Below are 24,220 nucleotides of genomic sequence, written 5' to 3' on the forward strand. Positions count from 1 at the left end.
ATTAATCCCTATGCGTTTTCTCGTTGAATGTTACATGGAAACTTCGGCACCTTGCACAGTGAGAGTGAGAGAAAGAGAGAATGCGTTCCGATAAGATAAGCGATCGAGTTACGACGAAGAAGCGTTTAAAACATTGCAACGTGACGCGTTATCTTGCCGAATATGCTCGCATTTTGCTCGATGCAGTTCCTAATCGTTAATTTAACTAAATTGTTTAAGTTACTTAACTTAATTGAACTTATTGCGATACCTTACGGTTACGAAGATTTATTTTAATATACGATTTTCATATTATCTTTTGTTTTTCTTTTTTAAATAAATAGATTTTTGTACGTTGGATAGGTAAACTTTGTAAAAGTTTTAAGTGTCTCGAAATTATGATGAAAAATATGAAAAAGCAGGTAAATTCTCTCGAAACATTTTTGGTCAGTTCGCGAATCAATTGAATTATACATTTTAATCGCGATAATGAAATATAGAGGAAAATTAAAATATGTTGAATAAAATTTTGTTATAAAATAAAAAAATCCACTTTAAAAAAGAAAAGAGAAGAGAAAAGGGAAATTGGTTTATGTAAAGAATTAGCATCCGATTGTTGGAAAAACGGGGGATTTGGAAAAAGAAAAAAGGTAGTAGAAAGGATTAGACGTGACGAGATAGCGTTTTTCTTTCTTACAGTACTAACGTAAACACGATAAGGTTTTGTAACATCTCGTTTAGTTTCGTGCGAACAAAAAGCGATTACTTTGTCACAGCTGCGTAACCACAGTTTCGGATCTGTCCAATCCTGTATCTGTTTCGTGGTTCCAACGGCTTCGTTCTCCCACAAATTCTCTTGCCATTTGACAAACCAGAACGTTACTATGGGACGTGAACGCGATGCCCAGGTGTCACGTCTGTATCACGTATTACAAATTTACCGGTAATTATCACGAAATATATACCGTGTACGCGTGTATTAGTATGTCAGTGTATTCCTGCGTATGTTGGCTTGTTAGAAGAAGAGAGAAAGAGAAAGAGATATGTATATATATATATAGAGAGAGAGAGACAGTTGGTGGTGTTTGTTAATGAAACAATCGACATTCGAGAGATATTAGATTATTTGAATTTGTCGATTTTAAACATTAGAGATAAACGTTTGAAATGACAAATCATTGCATTATAACATTTCACTTTTTGTTTTTAATAAAAAAACCGTGCAGTTGTTAAATATTATTATCTATATTTATTAAAAATAATATTGCAGCGTAAAAGAAAAAATTAGAATCAACGTGAATGTTATTAGAGGGAGGGGGAGGGGCTTCGGAAAAGGAAAGAATTTGTCGATTTTAAACATTAGAGATAAACGTTTGAAATGACAAATCATTGCATTATAACATTTCACTTTTTGTTTTTAATAAAAAAACCGTGCAGTTGTTAAATATTATTATCTATTTATTTAAAATAATATTGCAGCGTAAAAGAAAAAATTAGAATCAACGTGAATGTTATTAGAGGGAGGGGGAGGGGCTTCGGAAAGGAAAGAATTTGTCGATTTTAAACATTAGAGATAAACGTTTGAAATGACAAATCATTGCATTATAACATTTCACTTTTTGTTTTTAATAAAAAAACCGTGCAGTTGTTAAATATTATCTATTTATTAAAAATAATATTGCAGCGTAAAAGAAAAAATTAGAATCAACGTGAATGTTATTAGAGGGAGGGGGGGGGCTTCGGAAAAGGAAAGAATTTGTCGATTTTAAACATTAGAGATAAACGTTTGAAATGACAAATCATTGCATTATAACATTTCACTTTTTGTTTTTAATAAAAAACCCGTGCAGTTGTTAAATATTATTATCTATATTTATTAAAAATAATATTGCAGCGTAAAAGAAAAAACTAGAATCAACGTGAATGTTATTAGAGGGAGGAGGGGGGGGCTTCAGAAAAGGAAAGAATAAAAAAAAAGAAACGAATTCTATATAATCTTTGTATTATTCAATACTTTCTTTTTATGCGTAAGTAGCTTATTGAATTTTTCCTTTGTAGCTTTGTAAATCGATCGATGGGAATAATTTCATATTACTGTAGAGTAGTCTCGGTATGACTTTGTTCAAAGAACGAGGAGATTATTATTTTTCTATCCTTTTGGAAGACACTATCTTCCAACGGTGCAAATGTTTATATACAGAGTCGTTTTATTTTTTTTTTCCGTCTCCTCTTTTTCTAACCCGCCCCCCCCCTCCTCTCCCGCTACTATTCCTCTTTCTCAGTTTCTCCGTATTACTTTATTTTTCATAAGCTTCTCTGTTTTGCTCCGGTTTCTCTTGTATTCCTCTTTTTTTTATTCTTTTGTTTAATCTCACTTACTCTCTCTCTCTCTCTCTCTCTCTCTCTCTCTCTCTCTCTCTCTCTCTCTCTCTCTTATTTGCTTTCTTTTTCCTCATGACAAGCTTGTACCAACAGTTTTTCCGTGTTTCCACGTTTATTTAAACGACCGAATTATTTTGAATTTTTCTTTGATTTTACGCCACTACGAGAGAGAGAGAGAGGGAGAGAAAAAATCTTGTTATTTTATACAATTCGTTTTTATTAAACGATAAATTATCCCGTTCTAAAATTGTACATACATACATACATACATACACACGCACGTAAATATATTGTTATAAATGTATTTATTAAAAATTATATATTGAAATTATAATTGACTTATAATTAACGCGTGATATTTTAGGCTTCTTATTTTTCCGGATAAAAAAAGGAAGAAAACAAAATTACGTGGGCCTTTCTCTCTCTCTTTCTCTCTCTCTCTTTCTCTTTTAGTTCTCTGATAGACTAGGCAGACAGAAGTTTTCGCTTTTGTAGCGTTATCTTTGCACGCCAGAAATACGCGTATTGAATTTGTAGATTATTTGCATACCGCACTTGGCACACAGCTCGATCGATTCGATACTCGGCCCCACCGGGTCCCACGTGCTACATCGTCGATTACACTAATTCCTATGCGAATAAACGAGAAATGATTTTCTATTTGACTCGAAATTAACGATAAATATATAATTATTTACTAAACAATACGTATATGCGTGTATATATGCGAAATTGTTTGAATCATTTAATAATATGTAAGAAAATATTGAATACAATTGTTTTTTTATTGTCCAAATTAATATTTCAACAATTTTTTTATCTTTTTATTTTTAATATTCGTAGTTAATTGTTCGATCAATTTATATTAATGTATTTTGAATGTTAGACATTATTAAACAAATATACTTGATTGTCTTCCATTCTCGTCTAATCTTTGCTTAAAACTTATTAACTTGGAGAAACTGAACACACTATTCGAAAAGTTTAGCATTTGAATTGTAGCGGAATCGTGACACCAAGTTCAGCATGCAAAAGCTTATGGTTGCAAGTGGTAGGAAGATAGGAAAGCTAACTGTAAAGCGTTCTCTCTCTCTCTCTCTTACCAGTTAACCATACTTCGTAGTACGTCTAACAACATTCGTACTTGTGAAAATTGGCAATGCTCGAAGCTTCCTAGAAGATGCAACGTGTCTGCATTCCTACGAAATCGCACGCATTGCAGATGCAGTATATACGAGTTGCAACATTTGCAACAGATAGGAGAGACGCTTTAATGACTTATGTTAGACGTTTTCCACTCCGATTCGTTGACGTTTCCTCAATCGATTCGACGTATGTCACGATTTCGAGAAATACCTCATTTTTTATTCGTTTTTAATATTAAAGTGTTATGCCATTTTGCTTGACATTCTTTTTTTTTCCTGATACGAAATTATTATGATCTCGAAAGTTAACGTGCATTAAAGAAGTGGAATAATAAATAAAATTTAATCAGGCTAGTAGCGTGTTCAAACTTTTATATCAGCGATAACGAAGAAAATCAACAAATATTAATGCACGAGCATAAAATAATACGTTCCAAATCATTTTTCTGACTTTTTTAATATTCGTACGTTACACTCCTAATTTAATATTTAATATCGTGCTAAATTTCAAAATATCATACTTATAGACATTTTCTAATAGAAACAAAAAGAAATAGTTGTATTACATATATGATAGGATAAGATTGGTAAAGAAGAAGAGTAGCATTTTCCACAGACGTGAAATCGATTGACATGTCATTCATTCTATACCAAGGGAAATCTTCTAGAGTATCGAAAAAGATAGTGCCCGTACAATTTTCTCTCGTCTTATGTTTTCTCGTCGTTTAAAAGAAAAGAAAAGAAAAGAAAAGATGGGAAGGGGGGAGAAAAAAAATACGTTAACGTACTTGGACACGAGCTTACGGGAATATGAAAATCAATGTAGACCGATCCTCGACGCGTTCCAATTTCACGGGGAACGCTTCTATGGGTGCAGCCAGACTTTGACGTTGGTGGTTTATTAATACAGACATACGGGCTTGCTACGATTTTCAAAAACTCTTCCACAATCATTTTATTCTAAATTATGTACGTATATACATACATTAATTGTACAATATGTATATATGCACAGGGTGAGTCACAAATAATTATTATCGCAGGGACTATTGATCGTATGAGGAAAAACATTTTTTACAAATTTCTACTGAATATAATCATTTGTATTGACGTATCACGTGTGATAAATCTTTGACTTTGTTATTACAATCCATCAACTAAACATTTTAATGAAAGTAACGTAAAACATCAAAATTGAAAGAGGAAAACGAATTGCATATTCGGGTGAAAAATAAAAAAACGAATCTTTCTCTTTTCCGAAAGTATAGGTACGCGAAGTGATATAGAAAAATTTAAAAAAAAGAAAAAAAAAGAAAAAGAGAAAAAAAGAGAGAGAGAAAAAGGAAGAGGAAAGAAAAAGAAAGAATGATCATCTCATAGCAGAAGAGAAGAGTATCAGGTGCGGCTCGGGTAAAATCGTAAATCGTTGAGTTGAAGTTCAGTTCTGATACGATTTCTCGGCATACGGTTTGATACGGTTTATCAGCGATAACTCTAGGCTCTTTCATATCGGTGGCAATAATTTTCCTCTGTTATTTTCTTTCCTCTTTCTAACCATACTCCATATGACTATCTATCTAGTATACTTATCCTTATAACTATCTCTCTCTCTCTCTCTCTTTCTCTCTCTCTCTCTCTCTCTCTCTTTCTCTCTCTCTCTCTCTCTCTTTTTCTTTTTCTTTCTTTCCACCTTTCTCTTTGCTTTTTTTTCTTCCTTTCTCACCGTTTCTTTTAGAATCCTTTGGATAGAAAAGAAAACGTTGAAATTTATTTGCCGGATAAAAATGTCTGTTAAAGTTTATATAAGAGAAGGAAGAGTACCGAAGAAGATTTCAATAAAATCCTCGATTGTAAAGTACAGATAGAAGAGCCTGTCCGAACCTGTACACGGGTCAGTGAAGCTCAAAGTCACCCCACGTACAATTCCTCCCTCCCCCTTCTCTTTTGCAACCCTCGATTTTGATTATTTTTCTTTTTCCGTAGGTAAACTACATTCCGCAGTATCCCTTTTTCAGCTCTTATCGTCGTTCTCTTGTCTCTCGTATACACGCCCACTGTGAAACACGTCACGTTATCGATACTTTTAGTATCCAATGTAATGGCAAAGAAACGTGATTGGTCCTGACGATTCACAAATATAAATAACAGATAGATACAAGTTTAAAACTCTTTGGAAACTTTACGTACGAGTGTTTGAATTTGTCTTATGTGTAGAGAGAAAGACTATGTACACGGTTATCCACCTAACTGACTGAAACCATTTCGATATCTTAGCAAATATTAACTTTAAGATTCTAAGTCGAGAACGTGTATATGTATGCGGTTAGATCATTCGAGTTGGAGGGTACCATATTTCGATACTTTTTCTTATTCCTGTAGTTTTGCTTTTTTTCTTATGTTTTTCAACTCAGAGATAGAGAGTTTATGATGTTTTTTAAGCATTCATTTATATAAAAGAACTCGTATACTCGTATAAAAAGCTCGTATACTCCGAGCTTTTAGACAGCAATAGACATTAATTAACAATTATTTAAGATAGATCGAACACTCTGATATACTTTATTAATATTTACGATAATTTAAACGTAAAACGAAATTATTTAATATTCCAATAAGTATGTATAATTTGAGAACAAACGTATTTTTCGTATTATTCCTTCTTTAATTAAACTGATTCTGATAGTGAAAAAAACATTGAAATAACGGTAAAAATAAAGGATGACCAATTTCGTAGACACGTTATTTCTCCCCTTTTGTTTTTACAGTTAGAGCACCAACAACAACGCGTACGATACCCCGGCATTTTCTCTACATTGTTTTCCTATTTGTTTAGTATTACACATTTTGTTTTTCATTTCGATCAATTAACTATGGAATTTAATTGTAAGAATCTTTCGCGAGAGGACGGCTGATTAAAATCAAACAAACTACGTGTGCATACACGTCGAACGGGAAAAAATGTTTCTATTATAGATTTTACGAATAAAAATACAAAAAAATAAAATAATAAAGCAAAACGAGAGAACGAGGATTACGTTATTATTATTCTATACGAGATGTAAAAGAAGAAGAAAAAAATACTGGTGTGTGTACTTGTGTACGCACGTAAGAAGTTATACTTTTTTGCCATACCAAAACGAATATAACCTCAATAACCTCAAAATAACTTCAAAAAAAAAACTTCAAAGAAAAAAAATAACTTAAAGAAAAAAATAATTATTATTATATATATATAAGAAAGAATAAGAAAACTGGTGTGTGTACTTATGTACGCACGTAAGAAGTTATACTTTTTTGCTATACCAAAACGAATATAACCTCAATAACCTCAAAAATAACTTCAAAAAAAAACTTCAAAGAAAAAAAATAACTTAAAAAATAAATAATTATTATTATTATATATATATAAGAAAGAATAAAAAAAAGAAAAAGAAAATATCAAAATATAGATATCAGTCCACACTAAATATAAGAGAGATATATCGAATTACTTCACGCGTCAACAGCCATGGCGCGGTTACAGCATTAGTTCTCGCTTCGATCATTTAAGTGAAGCAGCGCTGAGTACGATTAGTATTTGGATGGGTGACCCGCTTGAGAAGAAAAGGGAAAGAAGAAAAGAAGACAACTTCATGCCGTATACTTGAAATCGCTTTGCCGCGCGTCGTAAATACCGACAAACTTCATGGTGTCGTTTTTCCAGACGCTCGAAACAAAATCACTCCCCATTACATTTTCCCCAACGCGCCAAAAGAAGCATAACTTCAAAAAAAGAAATTAATTCAGGAGAGAAAAATTTGTTAAATAGCTTTGCTGTTATCGCGCATGTATTACGTTTAAGTAAGAGATCAAACGAAAAAGCATCGTGAAAATAGAATTTTTCTTTTTGCAATTCTTTTTTCTCTCGTTCGATCTACACTTTCTTTCTTTTTCTCTCGTTCGTTTATTCATCCGTTAGTTCGTTCGTTCGTTCGTTCGTTCGTTCGTTCATTCGTTCGATTACGTTCCCCCCGAACTCGAAACTGATGCTTCTTAACGGGATTAAATCTTTCGGACGCGACGTATCTATTTCGAATTCGTCCCTCGATCGAGGTCTCGTCGTGCTATCAATTCTCTCTTCGGCCATAGAGCTTCGATCACGAGTTTTAACCCAAAAGAGAGAGAGGGAGAGAGAGAGAGAGGGAGAGAGAGAGAGAGGGAGAGAGGAAGAGGAAGCTAATTCTCGTTTTTCTTCGTTGACGCTAATCGAACGAACAGAACCGGGGGTTCCGGTGCGGTACCCGCGGTCTGAAAGAGTTCACGGGGCAGGTTCGAATATCTATCGGAATATTTTCTAATAAGATCAACTTTAGAATCAAACGATTCGTTCTTATAATGAAATAGAAAAGTTTCATTTTGTATTATATTAAAATAACATTGAACGATTGGATACAAAATCAATTGTTGTTAGATCAACATTTCGAATAGGGTGTTGTTAATCGTATAAAACGAAGTATCATTTTTATTATAGTTTTAATAAAATATAGTAGAGAAAAAAAAACTGCGTGCCAACGTTAACGCGTTAATAAGATTTTACTTGTTTTATTTATGATCGTAAGAGAAATGGGATGAATAAATGGATCGTATGAGTGGAGAGAGACGCATGATTAAAACGTGCAGATTAAACGAAATATAGAAACGTGTAAATAAGATAGCGCGTAAAATGTTCGGGTTTAGATATTTGGATATAGTTAAACTTCTATCCCTTAAATATAAATCACTCGTTGATAACTATCTTCTCTATATCACATCTCCACACACAGCTCGAGTAGAATAATCTAGTTAGGCGAGAAATTTACGTTCGCGGAGAAAAGCTGTGGTTGGGAATTGTGCGTACGTGCGTATATGTATAGGTGTTTATGCGCTATAGGCGTGTTACGTAGAAATGCAGGTATATATGGGATGGTGTATATGTGTACATGTCTCTACTACTCAATGCACGTATATGTGAAACTCGTGCGTGGGCGTGGGCGTGAACGTGCATTTGTATATATGTGTGTGTGTGTGTATGTGCGTGGACATGTATACATATAAGAGGTGGTCGAGCGAGTGGCGGGTAATTAGTCCAGCACGTCCGTTGAGTCTCACACGGGATTAATTACGTAGGATACGATGCGTGTATCCAAGGTCTACTCGTAAGTACAAACGAACATGCAGGTGCATAAGTGTACGTGAATTCACATTACATCTACGTATCTAAGTTTGTTTATCCCCATTACATCGTAGACGTATTACGTAAGAAAATCATTTTCTTTCCAGTCACACATTTTGTTTCTTTGATTATTATTATTGTTATTATAGGTTTAAATGGTTTCACAAATAGGATAATCATTTTCTCTCTTCAATTTCATTTTTACACGTATGCTTATCTATGTATTGCAACGTTGATGCCCGTTACGTAAGATAATCATTAATCGAATCATGATTTATAATTTGTATTCATAGTATGAAATTCTATGAGGAAAGATACTTTGTATAGTATAATTTATGATCTATGAAACGTTGCGTAGATTTAAAAGCCCGATAATTTATGTTTTCCCATTATAATAGACAATTATTTGCGTTTTATTATTATTATTATTATTAATATTATTATTATTAGATAAAATTTGTAAAAGATAAAACGTGTGGGATGATTTATGAAAAAGAAAAGACAATTAACACAATGGATCAAAGATAAAAATAATAATTTCTTTTTAAAAGATTAGTTCATATAATCTATCCGTGAATCATTTTCATAGGAAAAAAAAAAAAAGAAGAAAATGTCAATTGTATTCTATTGAAAATTCTCGTCATTTATGTTATATAACATAACGTTTCGTAACGAGCGTAATATTACGTTGAAAATTCGATAAAGTAAGATTATATACGGGGATGACTCATAAACGATTGAAATTGAAAACAATAGAATACAATAGAATACAAATGCACAACGAAGAATCTTATAAAGGGTAATTCGTTCAAGTATCGTTTCACATCTATGAATCATTTTCTATAACAAATGTCAATCTTCAGTATACGATCTCGCTATTATATTCGCGAAATTGTTTACTTTATTATCAACGTAATAAATTATTGTTCTCAAATCATCCATAGGATTTTATGTTTTTTAAACGCAAGACGCGATTTTTCTCAGTTATTAATATTAATATTCATATATTCATATTATTGTAATGATTATTATTGTAAAGTCAGGTTTCTCTCGTCTGGTTGTTCCGTATCTACATTTTCGCAAACGTTCGCGAAACAGACACACGTATACATGCATATACACGTATATAAACGATAGGAGTTCTCCTAGTAGTATCGTACGTGCCCGTATCGTTGTATCTGTGAGCTGGACCAGCACTTTGCGGTACGATTTATAGGGCATTAAACTAACGCGCGAGCGAGCAAGCTCTCTTCTCTTCTCTTCGCTTACTGCTCGTTTCGAATTCTTCTCTCGTGTGTATATATATATATATATATGTGTGTGTGTGTGTGTGTGTGTGTTGTTCCCTTTTCATACATTAGTATTAGTACTTGTGTCTAAAGTTACTTGGAAAAATGATTTTTGTATAGATACGTTTTCCAAGCTGTCTACAATTTTTCAAACTGTCTAACTTTTTATAATTATCAATATAGTTAATATTATCTTATTTGTTATAATACAATTATATGATAACGAAAAATGTATTTTTTTTAGATGTACGACAATTGATTTTATTGAAGGTGTGTTTTGAAATTATTAAAAGTAATCCGTGCAAATTGTTTAGAATTAAAATGATGAATTATTTTGTCGGATAATTATTAATTGAAAGTCAATTGAATTTTTATTATCGATACGATTATAATATATTTGTAATAATATAAATAATATAATATAATAAAATAAAATTAATAATAAATATAAATATAAATAATAATATAAATAATAAATATAATATAATAAAATTATAATATATTTGTGTAATAATTTATTCGTAATTAAAATATCATGTAATTATAAAAAGATATATCGTTTTTTCAATGTACGGAGGTGTTATTTTCTTGTAAAATTACGAACCATTATCTAACCAGTGTTCCACCATGATTTTGATATTATTATCCTACGTGTAAAGTAGATTCTTTTTATTCTTTTGCTTTCTTTTTTTCTTTTTTCTTGTCTCTTTTCTTTTTCTTTTCTTTTCTTTTTTTTTTTTTTTCGTCCGGGAAGAACGGCGAAGCTCTCGACGATCCCACGAAAAGGGATTACTCGAAAACGGGAGCGTGCGAAAATTTGCATCGGTCGCTTTCAAGGTCTAATGCTGTGCTATTAAAAAATAAAGAAGAAAGGTGAGATTACTAACGTCGATCTCGTCGAGGATTATTAAGCTGGTCGTCGTAGTCCTCGAGAGAGATAATCCACAGATTTTTAATCGTCCTTGCTAATACCTTTTTTTTCTCTCTCTCTCTTTCTCCCTTTCCCTTTTTCCCTTCATTTTCCTTCTTTTTTTTTGTCCTCATACTTATCGAGTCATCTTTGTTCATTTTTTAATAAGGAAAACACAAACTTTGGTAAACGTCGTGAAAATATTAATCCCTTTTTTAAACGTATTATTAATAATTAATAAATTAATAGACAAAGCGTCAATATTTTTCTTAATGATATTTAATGAAACACAAAAAAAAAACAAATGCAATAATCGTTAATTTTCAAAAAAACTCGCAATCGAGATTATAAATGAAATCAAATAATTTCGATAGTTTGATCTTGAAATTATTTCCATTGGAACAGAAGAAGGAAAAGCTCTAAAACGAAAGGTAGGAGGAGGTCGTAACGTGTAGCATACACTGCAGGGCAAAACGCAATTCGAATACCAGGGAGCACGTTTAAAATATTCAGAGCCATCGCAGATGGAATTTAGATGGAGCTTGCAAAATTGAAACGTTCGTTTGTCCCCGGGTTTCGTCCGCATCAAAGTTCGTCGTCCTTCTCATACGTGTTACACCATATCAATGAACGATACCTATCATTCAATTCCTCTATATCTACAAATTGTCATTTAATTACATTCCAATTAACGTTCACTGACTGAGACTAACGACAGCTTTTTTCTTTTTTCTTTTTTACAATAGTCGATGTAAATCTCATTAAATCATTTTTTCACAAATATTTCTTATTAAACGTAGAAAATATTCCAAAAATAATAAACCCATTTTCTTTCTCTCGCGTATATATTTTTCCTATTGCGATTTAAATCAATGTAAACGTCGATAAACTATAAAAAAAAAATTTCAACTGTATTCCTTATGTTATTTGCGTATCGTGATGTAAAATACTATGATTCGTTCATTTCATATTTTTCCTATTTACCGATTGACGCGAATATTCAAAACTGTTGCGTTATAGTATGACTCGGTAATGTGTTTCTTCATATTTTAACATTAATTTGTATGCAGAAAAAAACGAGTAAAAAAGAATAATAAATAATATTGAATAGCAGTAAATATTTTGTCGAGTAATATAGAAGATTATACGAGTACTCATATATATTTTTATCTGCGCGTACTACGTATACTACACGCCATATAATATTATACATTTTTCTTTTTGTTTTTCTCTAAATCCGCGACTGGTTCGTAAAGGGCTCGCATAACGAGGGCTAAATTGGAATGAAATATAAAATTGTCGAGAGACTGTAAAACTCTAACGCGATTTTTTTCTTTTTCCTTTTTTTTTTTTAGTAGCAGTATGCACTTATATGCTTACGTTGTCGTAATATTATTTATTTTGCACGGATATTATTTTTTCATTGTACAATATGACAAACGTATGTATAATATTATCTTCCTGTATTATTTTATTTTATTTTTATCTTTTTATGTTACATATATAATAGCGAATATAAAAGAAAAAGGGTAGTAAGGGTAGTTAGGGGAATGATTGGAAAAGTGTGATCGAAGATACACGACGATTGGTTTTTCTCTCACTCGATATCTCCATTATATGAACGGCGTAGGATAGCGCAATTACGAGGAGGTAAACACAGGCGATAAAACTCTTGGCCCCCTCTGGTCGTTTTATTTCCAACGAAACGCGCAGAGGGTTTATTTGAGTGGTCGGCGTGGTGGTCCGTTCTCTCCCTCTCCCCCCTGCCCCCTGTATCCTCCCCCTGGCCCCTCCTTCTCTTCGGCTTTCGTGTTTGCACTGAATCGTTCCTACATCGCTTTTCCAAACAGCATTTCAATCTGGGATGTAATCGCTAAAACTTTTGCGATCCGCCAACTGAACTGAATGGAACCGGATTGAAAGTTTCATGCAAATTTGGAAACTGGATTTTTCTCGGATACCTTCCCCGCGTTCTACGACCATTTTCGAATATAATTGACGTTGCCGGAAAGAGGGGAAAGATAGATTAGGGTAATGTTAAACGCATTAATACAGGTGTCTCTACGAATTTCCACAGTTTCATATTGTTTGAGTGAAAATAATACAATAAGGGAAGATAGATTATATCGAACGTTACTATTAATAATATCAAAATTAAGAACACGTGTTGCCAATTGTAATAATATATTACACCCTCCCCCCTCCTCCTCCTCCTCCTCCCCATAGCAAGCAACCGATCGTTGCTACGTTAATCAATAAACTGTTAAAACATATTCGACGATTACGCGTTTGAACGATAACTCGCAGTCTTAAATTATTACCCTGGAAATAAAATGTTTTGAATGTGTGCAGCAAGCAAGCAAGCAACCAACCAGCGGGGATGACTCGTTCATCGGCCGTGAAAAACGAACGCGAATTACTACTGTTACCTATTACTCGTTGGCAATTTCATTTTACCGGCCCGTTACTGGGATAAAATGCTCAGGGGGGTGGTAGGGTTAGGGGAGGGGGGCATGGGGTATCCAGCTTATGCGGGGAAAATGAAATTCGAGTTGAGCTCGTCGAAGGATCGTTGTTGTAACAAATTTACGCAACGTTTTTTTCTAATTGCGTTACATTATGCACCCACACCGACACCTATTCCAACCCCCCCCTCCCACTCGTTCCCCACAACTCTGAACTCTTTTTCATGAATTTTAACACGCGTTGCGTTTAAAATCATTTTCAAGCAGCTGGCTAATTCTGCCTTCTTTTTTTTTCTTTTCTATAATCACGACTTCACCGACAAATCGTAAATCGTAAATTAGTCGACGCGACGAGTGCGTTGGTTTCGTTCGGAGGGAGGGGGGCAGGTTGAACGCGTAGTGGCGATGGTGGTGGTGGTGGTGATGGTGGTGATGGTGGTAGTGGTGGTGTAGTTCGATGCCAAAAACAAACAGTTGCCTATACATATTTGCTTAATGTCCACTGAAAATTACGTTTATCGAGCTATTTTCATATGGTATAAATCCATAGTGGACGTATGGGATAATATTTGTTAGACGAATTAACTGTAAACTATCTAACGTTTGTTCGTTATTTTTTTCTATTATTTTTACCTTTATGTTTTTTTTGTTAAGTTTATGATGAATTATGAGAGATGATGATGATGATGCAGAAAGAGAGAGAGAGAGAGAGAGACAGAGCACTTCGGTTTAACGAAATTCACCTATTTACCTATCCAACAGAAAGCAGACGGAAAATGGAGGGTCCACATGCCACCAGATAGACATTACGAACCACCAGAGAAATGTTTCAGACTCCATTACTTGAATTGAAATGGGAGTAGCCTTGGATCCCTAAACATCCCTTCATATTGTGGACGAACACGTGCCATCCTATCCTTCTCGTATCTTTCTCTTTTGGTATATATATATAATTTAGTGATTATTGTTGTTTAATTTTAAATTTGAATTGAATTGTTGTGTAATAATTTTTTATTAATTTTGAATTTTTTTTTTATTTTTAGTGATTATTGTTGTTTAATTTTAAATTTGAATTGAATTTAGATACAATAGTGTCTCTTGCACTTTTTTTTACGAAAATTTTGTTATACGAGTTAGCAAGATTATTCGTGAATTTTGTCAATCTCGATTTAAATAACAACCAATATCTAAATACCTGTCGAACAACAATCTTAGGTATTATTTATCCAACGAATTTTCTTAAATATAATTTGACACACGCATTTAATCGAACATTTACGAATAATCGTAGATTTTTTTGTAGTTTGTGTAAAAATTCATTTGATTAATAATAATTTATTTGTCAAACGAATATTTGACGCAATATTAATCTTAATTTAAATAAATATACGTAAATAAATGCGATTGAAATTTGTCATGGTATACGTTAAACTTGTCGAAAATTGAAGGAAGTGATATAGGAATATCATTGGTCTGGCAAAGAAGGGAAATGCAAAATTCGATAGGAATCGAATTCGCGAGGATGGTGTGCGTCCTTTAGCCCAGGTATACGTCAATAGAGAAACCATCTGCTACCGATGGAGCCAACCTTACTGTCTATTCGATAGGATATACATGTATAAAACACCTTCTCTCTTTCTATCACTTCTACTATAAAACTTTGCCAGATATACACACACACACATACTCACAGACATACTCACACATACAAATCCATGTGGATCTTTCTTCTGGCAATCTTGCAGTCAGTCTCTTTCGGTAACATACGACAGCTGCGTCCAATCGAGAAAACTCGTTTCTCTCGTAGGCTTGACGACATCCTCCACCACCTCAACCTTACCTATCCTTTTCTTTTTTCTTCCTCCTTTATTTTATCTTCCTCTTACCATTCTTATTCTTATTCCTTATATTCCTTACTCTTCTTATTCTTACTTGTCGGAAAGAATTTTCTTTCTTTTCCATTGGGATGCTAGAAAACGAGTTGTCTTACCTTTTCCGAATTGTTGATGAAAATAAAATCGAATATCTTTCGCGCGTAATAATACCTAAGTATACAAATAATAATAATAATAATGATAATAATAATAATGATTTTTATTTTCGTTGTTACTTTCAAGAAGATTCGATGCTCTCTTTATCTTTTATTTTATCGATAAGTAAATCTCCACACGTGATAGAAGAAATGGGATACTTTTATCCGAGTTATTAAAATATTTGTGTTTGCGTAACATTGTAAGAAATCGAAAAAATATTTCTCAGTGGACGACGACGATGACGACGAAAGGAAGAAAAGATACGACAAATTGTACGTAGGAGGAAAGAAAACACCATTTTCTATAAGAGAAATATAAAAGTTATTTCCTTTTGGTCTTATCTATCTTTTCTATGTTAGATATTGGATAAATACATTGAGAAGATATCCTAACTCGTTTATGGGTTATAATAATCTCCAATCATTTCGAAAAGCTAGCAAATATAACAAACGAAGATGAGAATAAAAGAGAGGTAGAAAGAAAAAAAAAAAGAAGAAAAAGAAAAAGAAGAAAAGACGGTAAAGCAAAAGCAAAAGCTTCCAATTATACATCATCGCAAAGGTAGAATCTTTGCTCACGAAACAGAGAAAATCTTTTCATTCGAGATTAGGCTTCTCGTAGAAATCGTTTTCATTGGAAATAGTAGGAGAAAAAGAAGGGAAGAGGGGGGGGGAGGAAGACAAATCGAGATAAAAGACATAGTTATTTCGATTTCCCATAAATAGGCTATCCGTATATTTCTGACCAATCATATACTCTTGTATCTGTATATCTGTTCATAATACTTTTTCACGTTTACAATTTTATATATGTGTCAATTCAGTTGTATTTCCCATAATACGTTTCTTATGTGACATTCTTTCCGAATGTACGTTCGTTCATTTATATTTTTTCCCCATGGTACGTAGAATCGATGGGGGTGGGGGAAATTCCTATTATCGTTTCAGATTATCTGCAGTTAGTTTACCTATCCTAATTTGTATTTCCCCGAGCAATTTATGTATGCTCATTTATATCATTCGTGCACGTTTCATGTTAAATAAGATAATAGAGAAAAAAGGAGTATTAGAAAAATAAAAATGAAGGGAAAAGATCTGGGTACCTGGTTAGGATCGACAAACTTTATTCGATCTCTTCCATATATCCATTTTCCTGCTTTGCTCGAAAACCAAATGTCGAGTTGAACGTTAAACGAGACGAACGAAAAAGCACCCGAGAGAAAGAAGAGATGGGGGAGGGTGTGGGGTTGGTTGGGAGTGGGGGGTGGGGGTGGATGCGGTAGCAGGAGAACGCAATCGATGCCGTTCGTCTTCTTTTCTTTTTTCTTTTTTTTTTTTTCTTTTCTTTTTTCTTCTTTTTATTATTCGGCAGAAAACGAGGAAGCGATGAAAATTCAGTCGTCCGTTCAGACTCTAAAAACTTTTCAATATTCTGGTGTACGCGACCGAGTGCCCTCCTCTACCTAACGCGAGTGCACCCCGGCAAAAGTATCGTCCACTTACCGGAAATGGCTTTTGCGTTTGAAAGCAAACGCATTAGAGTTACCAACCTTCGGGGGGTTTCATTGTATAATTGAAATTCATTGGAAAATATCCTTTTCTTTCTTTCTTTCTTTCTTTCTTTCTTTCTTTCTCTCTCTCTCTGTCTTTTTGCATATTGAAATTTTGTTTCATTTTGTTCAAGACAATGATATGGAAAATCACTTACCCTTTTTTTTTTCTTTTTCAAAAGTGAAAGCTTATTCGGTACAATATAGGAATGTTTATCCTGTAATTGGGTTATCCTGTTATTTTTCAAATTGTACAATATTGTAGAGTAAAATGTTCAACCGTTTAATAAGCTTTGTTATCAGTTAGAATGAGATTTTACAAGAGTTCATCGATACGGGAATGCAATTGCGTATCTATTATTATTATTATTATTTATATTTTATATTCATGTATAAATAATAATCTTGATACGAAAGAAATTATAAAGAGAAAGAGAGAAAAAATCTATATAATATAATATATCTTTATTATATTTCATAAAGTTGCAAAATATAAATAGTGCGTCGGTTGAAAACTTTTTATCGGTGTAAATGCAAAATGCGCGAATGCATCAGAATTTACAAATAGCTTTTAATATCACAGAGATAAAATAATGAAAAAAGAAAAATTATATTTGCGAAGATGAAATCCTTTCTTCTCTTCTCTTCTCTTCTCTTCTTTTCTCTCTTTTTCTCATTCTAATTTTCTCTATCTTCTTCTTTTTTTTTTTTTAAGCGAATAGAACGCGAAATTAAAAACGTCCGTATACGACCTAGAGAAAATTGAGTGACAGCAACAAGTTGGTTCTAACTTGTCGTGGAGTGACACAAGTCATGCTAGATCGTCGAGTATGAAAGAACATTGTTGACCTACTTTCGAAGAAATTTGATTAAAACTTTCTTCCAATTTTCATACGTTGTTTCTAATTCTCTGGCGGGTGAAAAATATCGAAAAAAGACAAAAAAGTGGAGGATAGTAGAGAGAGAGAGAGGGAGGGAGGGAACGAAACAAAAGGAGAATTAACATTTTCTTTCTTTTCAAATCTCTCTCCCTCTCTTTCTCTCTCTCTCTCTCTCTCTGTCTTTGTCTCTCTTGTTGATTATTTTCTCAACAACTGTAAGAGAAACAAAACTTTTCATGTCTCAAATAACATACATATTACCGTCTTACAGTAATGTTTTCTCTCTCTCTCTCTCCCTCTCTCTCTCTCTCTCTATCTATCTATCTTTCCTAGACTAGTTTCGGCTACTTCATCATCGAACTTTCAAATAACTACACTTGGAGCATCCTGTACTTGATGTACTAACTCTCCTTCTTCTTAAAGATTTTCGTCATACTCGAGAAACGTCATGTACCATGATGTGAAGTAGAAACTTTTGACTACTGTCACTATGTTTTAATGAATCCTACGAATTATCATAGATACCATTGTCTTCGAGAATAATTTGAACGTCATCAAGGATTGCTTATCAAGCTTATTTCTATTAATTGTTAGTGGAATAATTCGTTAATAAGTTGTTTACCGAAACGTTAAACTGATAATTAATCAAGTTTAAGATTTGTCATTTCATAAATTGTTCGAAACATAGATTAGAGAAATTATTTGAATTATTTATTGCATTTTATTTTAATTGTTTTTTTTTTTTATTTTTCACGAGGGTTTTAACGAATCTATCCATCAACGTAGATTCTATTGTCTTTAAGAAGAGTTGTATATTCATTAGCCATGGTTTATCAAGGTATTATGTTAAACCGACTGGTTTGTCTGGTTGTTAGTAGAGTTGGTATTATGTTGTTTGTTGAAGCACTACACTGACCATAAATTAAGTTTAAGATTCTTTTTATTATTTATAATAATTAATATTATTATTAATGAAAATATTTTCAATAATCTCTGTATATACTTTGCATTTAAATATATATATATACTGTATTTCGTATTTTTTATATATTATTCCATTTTCGTATCATTTTTCGAAATGTTTATAGACTCGAATATTAATATTCAATATCTTTATGAATATATTTTTCGGAATTTTTGATTTACATTGATTTTATTTATAAGACGTAACTCTACGTTAAAAATTGTTATTTATATTATTATGTACATTTGATATGCCCGTGTACGAGGCACGTATTTATTCGAGATGTGGCATCAAATTGCTTATTTATATATCGTACATTTGATATGGCCATACAGAAGGCACATATTTATTTGAAATGTAGCATCAATTTTCAATAGTTCCGTGTACTTCAATAATGTACTTTTCCACATCAATTTATTTATTTTTCTCTTGTTTGTTTGAAAACATATTATGAGTTAGAAGATGAAAACCTTTTGGTATGTTTTTTAAGAATCTTATGTGTTATTTTTATGATTTACCTTTTTCAATTCGTGTTTTTATTGATTTTAATTGAGTTCAATTTTAATATTCTACGAAGATGGAAGTGAAAATATTTGAAAATATTACAAAAAATGAGAGGGAAACGGTGAAAATTACTTTTTTAGTATTTTTTATTTTCTTTTTTTGTTTCATCGTTTCATCGTATTATGCAAATCTGTTCGACATAACGAAAATGGAGAAGATAATTCGTGTCAAATATATTATCCAAACTCATTTATTTATCCGACATAACCACGATAATTGGAACTTCGTTTTCTGTTTTTTAATATTATCATTTATTACCAATGTAATAAATCAATCACTTTAAAATAATTCATTAAGCATTTATATTTATACATTATACAACAAAATCATATTGCACATTATTAATACTGTTATCTATATCGATATGGATAATAAAATCGATCGATTAAATAAAAAGAATACAACTGTTAAACGTATTTGTTCGATCAATTAATCGAAATAAACGATTTTCATTGTAAAAGCAAAATAGAATTTGACGAGGGTCCTGCGAATTGACTGGCAAAGATGATGTAAAAAAAAGAAAAAAAAAGAAAAAGAAAAGATAATAGAGCGTAATAGGATATTTCAAGTAGCACAGGATGGTTTCTTTTATCGGGGTCGGCATTTAAATGCAAAGTATTATTCAAATAGAGCAACGCCGTTCGTTTCCAGCAGCGTTTCATGCTCCTTCTTTTCCATTTGTTCTCCCTTTCTCCCTTTCCCTTTCCCTTTCCCTTTCTTCCTTTCCTTCCTTTCTCTCGATGCCCATAGCGAAGCCACCCCTTGGGACAAGAGGCTTCATTTCCTGATATTCAAATGCGTTCAAACATCATAGCCACCCTTCCGTACTTCAAGAAGGTGCTATATATTGCACACTTTCTATGTGAATAAACCCTCGGCATTGAGAAGTTGCATCTTTCGATACTGCACTCTCACGTTTCGCGAACTTTTTCTTATCTTTCGTTTTTTACTCATATTTGACCATTTCGATCAAATTCCACAAGGGATGTTTTGTCGCGTGAATATTCTTACGATGTTTTTTCTTTTTCTTCTTTTTTTTTTTTTGAAACGACTATTGATTTGAATGGCAACGTTTAACATTTTCAACGAGTTTCAAACCGTTCGAGTTTTTCATTCTCAACGAACCAATTTTTCCGGCTTTAACTTGGCGTTTGTAAAATTTGCGGTCGATTTTATCGTTAAAAGTTTACTTGTTTTAAACATCACAATTGCCTTTTCAAAACCGCATTCGAATGAAATCGTTTAATGCTCTTATTCCGATAAAGTTTCATCATTACGAACTACGAATAATAAACCGATGCGTTTCAGCTACGATAATCAAGGTCTTATAGTATTTAAGTTTTTTTTTCTACGAAATATATGAGCCGTTTATTTTGAAAGTGGCCTAACTCCATTAGGAGTAGAGATTTTGGTGTGGTAGAAATGGCATTAAAAAAAAATAATTTACTGTTTGTCCCTCGAGAGTATTACAATATTATCAAAAAGTGTCGGAAAGGTAATAACTTTATTGCACATGAAATGAGACAAAAAGATTTTGTATCAACAAAATTATTAGAAGACGCAATTTTTAAAAGGGTAAAGAATTCTAACGGAGAACCAATAAACTGGGTAAAAATATGTTGGATGCGTTTTGTCAAAAATGAATAAGATTTTCTATAAGACATCAATGAATGAAAACGAAAATTTGAAAGTCCTGAATTTAATACCACGTCGGGGTAGACCAAGAAAGTTCGAAAATATTGTATTGACACCACTGTATAAAAATATAAGACAAATTACAACCGCCAAATTCAAGGACATAATTGACTTATTACGATATATACCACCGGAACATCATAATTTCTTTAAACCCCTTTCACATACGCAAAATGTAGATGAGTAGAAAATTGTTTTGTAATTTATGTTTGTAAAAAATATTTTGAATCGCATAATTTATGTTTTTAAAGTGTTATAAAGATATGTAAAATAAAATAAGTATTGTTTTTTCGCAATTTGAAGCATCTTAAATTATGTTGAATGGACTTCGGTTCCTTCAAATTTTATAACGAATCTGGTTGTTAATTTTGAAAGTGGTCTAACTCCATTCTTGGTAAGAAAACGCATATTATTCACTTAATAATTGCCATTATTTTAATAGGAACTGTAAATTGAACACCTTTAGATACACTTAAGCAACATAACTCATTGTTATTCTTTACGTATATTTTTAATTGCATTGAAACGCAAACCTTTAAATATCTCAATTTAAGGTTATATGGAGTTAGGCCACTTTCAAAATAAACGGCTCATATATATTCTAAAATATATCTTGTATTATAATATTTTCTCATTATTTCCGTATAAATTTAAAAATAATACTTATATCTCTGTCATATTCTCCAACAAACGTAGCACGTAAAACTTAAAGAAACTCGACAGGGATTTGAAAGATTTATGAATGTATTTTTGTCGTAAAGTCAAATACTCGAATCAAGGTTTAAATATGTATATACACATACATAAATCCATATATATATATGTGTGTCATAAAGTTGAAATAAAAAAAGGATAGATTAGAGATAAAATATTATTTTTATTAGCAAGTGAAATGTTAGTTTATTTTTTGGCAAATGTCATTGTACTATCTTTTTCTTAGAAATACTTTGGACAGAGTTAGAGATAGATAGATAGATAGATAGACAGATAGATAGATAGTTTATGAGAGAAGGAGAGAAAGAGGATGTGAATTAGAAATGATCCAAGACTTGGAGAACGCAATGTCGTCGTAGTGCATGCCGTTGAAACGAGAAAGGGACGAAGGAAAAAGCGAAGGATCCCTTCGCCCTAGCTGGATGGAACAAATAAGAAAAGTCGTTGCTCGAGACGATAGAGGAAAAACTCTTTCGCTTCTTGTAAAAAAGAAAAAGAAACAGAAAGAAGAAGAAGACAGGGAAAGAGACTTCGCTATATCCAAAGATACTGCATCTTGTATGATAAGAAAGTCGACAAATTCAAGGATCAAAGAGTCAAATGGTAAAATCGTCAAATTATTCATCACGCATATACTAAAAGCATTCGAATGTTTAAATAATATCGGTAGCACTTTCATTTTGTTCTCTATTCTGTCTGCGATATATTTTCGAACATTGTTTTTTCTTTCTTTTCTCTTTTTTTATCACATAATTCAACGGGAAAATTCCGGAGCGTTTAGAAATGAAAAGGGGATAAATGAAAAATATGGCGTAAGATAATTTTACGATTGAAATGAGAGAGAAAAAGGGAACAAAAAAAAAGAAAAAGAAAAGAATTGCAGGTTTGCAGGAAGTTTGATAGGAAGAGAGAGAGAGTCGTAGAGTGAAAATCCCATTCTTCGGTCGAACGTATGGAAAACAACATAAAGCCAGTCCGTATTCGAATATCATGGAAAGAGTAGGTCAGCGGGATGGTTTTCAAGCTCGTGCACTATGTTATGATCTACTTTTCATACAAACGACGTTCTCGAACATTCAAGAGCAAGAGAACGCTGATGAAAAAAACCACACCGCGTTACGGTGGTGAAAAGTTCATGCGAACGCGAAAAAGATGCGGAGACTTTTTTTTTCTTTCTTTTCTTTTTTTTTTCCTTTCTTTTCTTTTCTCACTCTCATTCCGTATGACCTTATTAGTTTCTTCGTTTTACCGTTGATATCACGAACCTTTCGCGATAATATAATTCTTCCGACTTTTTTTTTTTTATTTGCGTTTTATAACAAAATTAAAACAATTCGTTTCTTTGCTTATCGATTAATCATATTATTTAACGCATTTCAATTATTTACTTATTTTATTCATTATATATTATATTGATATATTAATTAAGCGTTCATTTATGTAAAAAATATTTGATCCTTATATTAAATATTATCTTGCTACTCATATTTTATTTCAACTTCATATTTCATTTCATATATTATTTTTCATCGCAAAGATTATTTTCTAACTTGTGTGTATTCTAGAAAATAAATATGATACTATTATAGTTTTACATTACACGAGATGTTCGTATAGTAATATAAAAATTAGGTTGAACAGAAGTTAATCTTATGTACTTTAATCTTTTTAATCTCTTGTTTCCAAGAAGTAGCAAAAAAAAAAAAACAGAAAAAAAGAAAGAAAAGAACTAAAGGAACTTTAGAAGAAATACAAATTGTTAAATCGTTCCTGTGACAAGATTAAACTTCATTGCGTCGGACATAATTAATAATCGTGAATATAAACGGAGCATTACTAGGGGTACGTAAATACAATGGTAACACTTGCTATTCTCACAACGGTGAGTGAACTCAACGTAATGGAGGGTCCTCGGAAAACACGGATAGAGTGTCCTACCCTTTTCATATACCTACGTGTATTTTCGTTTAGAAATTATGAGACAACGTTGCGAAGAAAAAGCACCGAGTAACGTGGGATGATAATGTATAATAATAAGAATGACGTAGATCCTTATAATTATTTCACGTTTTAATCTTACCCCGGCGTAAATAAAATAACGAAATGGTTAAACATCATTGAACAAAAGTAATTAACAAGATAATAACGATTAATAGGGCTGACGAAGGGGAACGGAAAAAAAAAAACAATATTTTCGTTAGGGAAACCAAAAAAAAGAACGAGGAAAATTTTTCAGCTAATCGATGATCATCTTCTTCTTACCTTGTTTTAACACAGATGTTAAATCTTCATTTAATACAAGAATAAACGAAGAAGGGCGTCGTGGCGTCGAAAAGGGATGAAATTTTACGATCGAGTTGGGGATGAGCGGGGATGGGGAGGGGGGGATAGAGACACGAACGCATTTCACATGGAGGAGACACCCGAAATGATTTCGTAGCGAGTTCTCGAACAAGATT

General features: G+C 32.5%; 1 protein-coding gene across 7 annotated transcripts in view; it reads right to left on the reverse strand.

Annotated features, from left to right (window-relative positions):
• Positions 1–24,220, reverse strand: part of LOC122526003 (lachesin-like) — a 217,462-nt gene that overhangs the window by 67,676 nt on the left and 125,566 nt on the right. The window lies entirely within an intron of this gene.

Source organism: Polistes fuscatus, unplaced genomic scaffold, assembly GCF_010416935.1.
Source record: "Polistes fuscatus isolate 324 unplaced genomic scaffold, CU_Pfus_HIC Scaffold10, whole genome shotgun sequence".
In the NCBI taxonomy this organism is placed as follows: domain Eukaryota; kingdom Metazoa; phylum Arthropoda; class Insecta; order Hymenoptera; family Vespidae; genus Polistes; species Polistes fuscatus.